The 7,049-nt window shown below is 44.4% G+C and overlaps 1 pseudogene; it reads right to left on the bottom strand.

The window, feature by feature from the left end:
* Nucleotides 1-814: 814 nt before the first annotated feature.
* On the bottom strand, nt 815-1,190 carry LOC132983158 (histone H1-like; annotated as a pseudogene).
* Between the last annotated feature and the right edge of the window lie 5,859 nt (nt 1,191-7,049).

Raw genomic sequence — 7,049 nt, 5'->3', positions numbered from 1 at the left:
CCCCGATTATTATTGAATGTGTCTGCTTCTTCTTTCAGATATTCCACTTCATATGGACATATATTGTATCTGCTTGACATCATTGTAAATGAAGGCTTAACTCCAAGATTTTCAAGTCTAAAAAAAAACACTCTAAATGAGGATAGAATAGGATAATAAGCATTTTATATTGTTTTAGTATAAAACACAAATCACTATAAATTCAACACAAAATGTAGGAACCATGGGACCAACAAAAGGAACATAATGCTGTACTGAAGATGACTTGAAACTACAGTCTGAAATGTTAACTGAGGGATAAAAATCAACTGACAATTAGGAGCCAATTGTCATGAATCAATATATATTCATCTACTCAGCAAAAATAGTAAATAAAAAGTATCTAGTCAGCAGCAATTAATTAGTAATTAAGTAAGAGCAATAAAGCAATTTGCACAGCGTGTTCCAGCAGGTGTCATTTCAGCACCTCAGACAGCAACGGCCATACAAAACTCCCAGGAGAGGACAGGAAGCCCTAACACATCCTCTTCTCAAAAACTAATGACTGAATATTAAAACAATTAAATATATTTTTTTAAATGTGTATCTATGTGTGACGGGGCCCTCTTTCAGAACACGCAAAAATCTTAAAAACACAGGCATAGTCGAAGACTGCAGTTGATGTGTTTTATTTTTAGCCGGGCTTCCAAGGTGCAGTGGCAGATATTTACAAAAAAGAAAATGCAAAAACAGGAAAAATTGTATTTAAACTATTTGCAAAACAAAAGTCTAACAAAAACAAAATTCCAGATGAGCGAGCAAATAAAACTGCACTTCAAAAAGAAGGCTTCTTCGCCTTGGCTGGAGCTTTCCTTGCGGCCTTCTTCGCTGCTGGTTTGGCGGCCGCGGATTCTTTCTTTGCGAGCTTGAAAGATCCGGAGGCACCACTGCCTTTAGTCTGGGCCAAAGTTCCCTTTGTTACCAGCTTCACCACGGCGGCGTTGATGCGTTTGTTAGCCTTGCTCACATCCACACCTTTAGCGGCCAGTGTCTTCTTCACGGCCGATAAGGACACACCTTTGCGCTCTTTGGACTCAGCCACAGCACTGATGATGAGCATCGGGAGGGAGGGGTCCCTCCGTCTTAGGCTTGGGAGCCGCTTTCTTCTTCGGGGCTTTCGCCGGAGCTACTGCTGGAGCTTCTTCTGCCATGTTGATCTCTCACTGGACGTGTGGAGAAGAACGACCGGAAGCGAGAAATAAAAGGCACATGAGAACCGTGAAGAGTCAACCCACACAGACGCTCTACTCCCGCCTGAAATGTGACGACACTTTGTGTTCTATTTCGTAGGCTTCGCCCTCTAAGGCTATCGCTATTGGGTTTATCCCTCGCGCACCTGCGCAGCACTGAAAGAGTTGTAGTCCACGCCCACCCACGAGGTGGGCCCCACCCATGGTCCACCCCCAGTGCACCCCCAGGTATATAACCGGCTGAGACCGTGTGATCTGTTCCCTCTTTTCTTCAGCGCTCGAGTGGGCACTGTTGTGAGTTCGAAAATAGCAAGTTGCATAAGCACAAGATGTCGACGATTCGTGTTTGTCCCGAATGTCGTACAGGGTACATCATGCCCACTGACCACTTTACCCTCTGTGAGACCTGCCTCGGGCCGGAACACGCCAGCCTGGGTCTGATGTCACGGGCAACGTGCAGCTTCTGCTCGCGCCTTCCCCGTGCTGAGCAACAGCGGAGAGCGGACGCCTTCGCTGTGGCCGCGGAGCCAGTGTGGCAGGTGGGGGAGTGTTCGGTGAAAGGGGCAATGGATATGCTGGATCCTGGAGAGGAGTCTGAGGATTCAGCATTCTCCATTCATGGATCTACGGTGGGCTCTCCCATCCCTCCCCTGGGGTTCAGGCTGCGGCAGGCACCCACCCGCCGCCGCCGCTGGTGGGAGGTCTTCTCCGGGAGCTGCCCGTGATCATACGGTCAGCTGCAGCCCGTAGGGGTCTGGTGGTGCCGGTGGCCCGCTAGTCCTCGCTCCTCAGGATGAGATGGCGGTGGAGTTTCCCCTCCTCCGGGAGATCAGACAGGATCCAATGTGGCCACGGTTCACAGGTTCCACAGGATGAGGCACACTGCGTTTCCCCCCAGCCCTTTCGAGTCAGGCCCCCCTTGGGCTGCACGGGAGCTTCCTCCTCATGCAGCGGCGGTCGGGGCTCTGGCTTGGCTGATAGCCATGACAGTAGAGACACACATGCAAAATGTGCGCCCGCTCTCAGAGCATTACTCCAAGTGGCGGCGCGTATGGACAAACTGCTATACAGGGGTTACTCCCTGCAGTTCGCTTCTCCCCCGCCACAGTTCAACAGTGTGGTGGAGACTGTCCTGTCCTCCGCGGAAGGCTGCCTGGCTCTTCGGTCAGAGCTTCAGGAGCTCCTGGCGAAGGGTGCCATCTCCAGGGTAGAGCGAGGAGAGGAAGTCCGAGGTTTTTACTCCCATTACTTCCTGATCCCGAAGAAGACAGGAGGGGTGAGGCAATTATGGTCAGACCATTTCATATGCTGACGATAAAACGGGTGCTAGAATGTGTTCACCAGGACGACTGGTTCACTTCTATAGACCTGAGGGATGCTTATTTCCATGTTCCTATAATCCCGAAACACAGGCAGTACCTGCGTTTCGCCTTCGAGGGGAGGGCGTATCAGTACAACCGTCTCCGGTTCGGTTATTCCCTGGCCCAGCGCACTTTCTCCAAGTGTGTGGAAACGGCTCTCGCTCCGCTTCACCAGGCGGGGATGAGAGTCTTATTTTATCTGGACGACCTGCTGTTGCTGGCTCGCTCCAGGGACGAGGCTGCTCTCCAGACGGTGGCACTCGTGTCACATCTGTCAAGCCTGGGTTTCACGGTGAACTGGAAAAAGAGCTCCCCTGTCCCCTCCCGGTCCATAGTGTTTTGAAGGGGGTGCAGAGGCTCAGGCCAGTGGTACGCAGCCTGGCCCCACAGTGGGATTTAGCGCTGGTTTTACGCGCCCTGGTTATGGCTCCGTTTGAGCCCTTAGACCAGATTCCCCTTCAATTTCTGTCAGCCAAAACAGCCTTGCTTTTGGCTCTGACTTCAGCAAAATGGGTCAGTGATTTGTCTGCCCTTTCTGTGGCTCCCTCCTGTCTCAGGATCTGCGGAGACGGCAGTTCGGCTGTTTTGCGGCCTAATCCAGCTTTTATGCCCAAAATTGTCACCAGTTCATTCAAATCACGGGTGATCACGCTGCAGGGGTTTTTTCCTCCTCCCCACACATCTGATGAGGAGGCCACGTCTCACCTTCTGTGCCCAGTGTGCGCTCTGGCGTGTTATGTGACGCGTACTGCTGCTTTGCGCCGTCCTCAGCAGTTGTTTGTACATTATAGAGAACGATCTGTGGGACTCCCCCTGTCAACACAGCGGTTGTCACATTGGCTGTGTGACGCCATCACCCAGGCGTATATCGCATCGGGAGCTGAACCTCCTGCGGACATTCGAGCGCACTCCACCAGGGGAATTGCTTCTTCGGCTGCCCTCCATGGGGGTGTGACGGTGGAAGAAATCTGCACTGCAGCTTCATGGTCTTCCCCGTGCTCCTTTGTGCTTTTTTACTTACGGGATGTCTCCTGTTTTTCTCACTCTGTGCTCAGTCCCCTGACTGTATAGAGTGAGGCTTATCTGCTTTCTCCTGCTATGGGCAGTTGAGGGCAACATTGTGGGGTGTATTGTGCTTGTGGTACCTTCCGGACCCAGTGTGGCATAGACTACATCCTGCTTCGCCTCTAACCCAATAGCGATAGCCTTAGCGGGCGAAGCCTATATGACAGAACGATAGTTACATACTGTAACTCCAGATTCTATGAGTATAGGCGCAGCCCTCTAAGCTGTGGGCAACCACTGACTCTGGGAATGGCTGAAGAAAAGTTGTTTATTTGGGCAACAGATCACACGGTCTCAGCCGGTTCTATACCTGGGGGTGGACCATGGGTGGGCGTGGACTACAACTCTTTCAGTGCTGCGCAGGTGCGCAAGGGATAAACCCAATAGCGATAGCCTTAGAGGGCTGCGCCTATACTCATAGAATCTGGAGTTACAGTTGTAACTATTGTTTCATCTTCAACTTTATGGGGATAAAAGTCAGACAGATAATAATTTAAGAAACACATGAAACAACTATGTAACACTATAAAATTTAACCTAAGGAACTTCAGGTTTATCCAAAACCAGTTACCCATTAATGCAGCAAAGCTATATGTGCACTCAATGATTTTCTCACACACTCATATTGTATCACAAGCTGGTCGCAAGCAGGTAAAACAACAATCGCCCCTCTCCAAACCCTGTACAAGCAAATAGTCAAGGCACTGGACAAAAAGCCAACAAGTTACCACTACGGTAACATCATTCAGAGGTATAACCTCCTAACCTTTGACAATGTTGTGGGTCTTGCTGATGCTTGTCTAGTGTATAAGGTTATTAATGGTCTGGCTCCTTCCCCATTAAAAGAGTTTATATCATCGCGTGCAGATGGGGGAAGAACAACTAGGAGCGCCAACAGAGGGGATTGTGTTATACAGCACAGATCCTCTGAGTTTGGCAAATCAGCCGTCTCTGTTAGAGCTACAGACTTTTGGAACTCCATACCGGCTAAAATCAGAGAGTGCTGTAGCTTTGCTAAATTTAAATTTAAAATCAAATCATGGCTCAAATCAACTCAATCATGTCCTCATCACACATAAACACTTTTTCATGAACTATGTTTGATAATGTTGTAATGTATTGATACAGTATGTTATTATGGCTTTGTTGTTGTGCTGTATTGGAGATACAGTATGTTGCCGTATAGCTGTGTTTTTTTAGTGTAGTTTTTAAAGTCAAGTGCTTTTAGCCTATGATTGTTTTAATATAATGTATGAATTTCACTGTGGACTAGTGCAATGCCATTGTTCAGTGGTTGTGTACGTTCTTACTATTGTGATGATGTCGTTAGTGTATGTTTTGTTTCTTCACAGAGACGTTGTCTCTGTCTCCTGCCCAGGGACTACAGATGTAAATTGGCTTATAGCTAACTCTGGTACAACAAATTGGCTGTACAGTGTCCCTGTCAAATAAATAAATAAATAAAATAATCCGTTCAACAGAATAAATGTTTCGGAACAGTTAGAAAACCTTCATCTCTTCAGATTCAGCTCATGTTTGTGGACGAGGACTCTTTAATTTCATTACAGCAGGCTTCAAACCTCTATGATACCTGCTCTGTTTGGACAACACGCGGGGATTTTCAGTCACATTTCAGCTCCTAAAGTGTCTTAATGAGACATGTGAGCATTTAAAATGGTGATAGTATACACAGAGGCATCCGTTGATCGAACAAAAAAAAACATTAACGTTATGCTTTGATTTGTTTAGTTGTAATCGGAGAGTTTTCTCTGGAGGTAAACACACGGAGACTCACAGATGATGTTGTGGGTTTGAGCTCCAGGTCAGACCAAATGATACATTTTATAAGAAGGGGACAGAGTTAAAGTTTGAAAATAGTACGATGTAACAATCTAACAAGTTAATATGTACTGAATAAATCACATCAGTTTGGGTTTGTGTGGAGAGCAGCTTCTCTGAAATAGCATTGTCTTACAAGAAGCTGAGAAACTAATCAAATCAACAAAGGATATATTGAATCCATGTTGTTGTTGACAAACAATATCCTTATAATAAATTGTTGCTTGATTGGTTTTATATTTAGTATTTCAATGTGTAGAACGTGTTTATTACACATTTACACAAATTAATTAAGTTAATCTAATTTTCCTCTGCTGAGCTCAGACCTTTGAGCATGGTGGAGTTATTTTTCCTCCTCTCTAATTTATTTTCGGTTAAAAAAAATAATAAGAAAAGGTCAATACTGATTCTACAAATAGTCTAGTTGAATAGTAAAATTCAACAGACTTAAATTTTTTTGTAGCCTATTAATTGTCAGGATGTTTTGAAAATCTGTCTGAAAAAAACTCCACTCAAGAAAACAGCAGCTAAGAAGACTGCAGCAAAGAAGGCAAAGAAGTAAATCTGTAGACCAGCATTCAATGCATCAAAGGCTCTTTTAAGAGCCCCCACAACTTCTACTAAAGAGTCTGTCCTCAATGATACAATTTAGAATCATGTAATCTATGTTTATAATCACCTCTGAAAGTTGACATCAGCTCTTATTGTTTACACTTCTCACAGTCTTCGATTCTATCATTACTTGTCAGACTATTATGTTCAAAACATGGATAGTTCTACTTTTATAATCATTTAATAATGTAGGTTTTTGTGTATAAACACCTCAATGAGTGTAGTAAGATGAATACATACAGTACAGTCAAGAAGAATCTCAGCTCAGCTTATTTGATACAATGGACCCTCAACATTCTTCTTAATCTATATCTATAGAAACAGAAGGGAAAAAGACAATTTAGACATATAAAGACAATAAATACACATGGAGGGTGATCAACACTGAATCTTCCTCCAGGGGGAAACGTGTTGTCACAGGTTTGGCAACACTGGTATAGACAAACTCTTACATTATGAAAGATGATTCATCAATAAGGGTTATTAATCATCAATAAAAATAATGAAACATATGAAGAGTTTTCAATATTCATCATCTTATTGAACGAGGAGTTAAGGACACTCTGCAAAAGCTCATTTTACATGGATATAAAGTTTAAAGGAAACAGGGCAGATACTTTTAATTATTAATTATTTGAGTTGTTTCCTTATTTAATTATTTAATTGTTCATTATTGATCCGTTGTTGTGGTTTCCAGTTTCCTCTTACCAGACCTGCTTTGACTCTTGATATGAACATTAAAATATAAATGAATTTCAGCCAGCGTTAAACTCAGAATGAAACATCCTCACAGAATAATTCATCTTGGTTTAATGACCGTCTGTTGGCTGAATGTGCTCCATATGTTTTCTCCATATTTTTTTTTAACTCTGCTTCCATAACTGTTTCACTGTTTCTGATAATATTAAAATGATATGATGACCACCTTACTAGAAATACTTAT

Source organism: Labrus mixtus, chromosome 11 (genome assembly GCF_963584025.1).
Source record: "Labrus mixtus chromosome 11, fLabMix1.1, whole genome shotgun sequence".
Taxonomy (NCBI): domain Eukaryota; kingdom Metazoa; phylum Chordata; class Actinopteri; order Labriformes; family Labridae; genus Labrus; species Labrus mixtus.
This window is presented reverse-complemented; position numbering and strand designations above follow the sequence as displayed.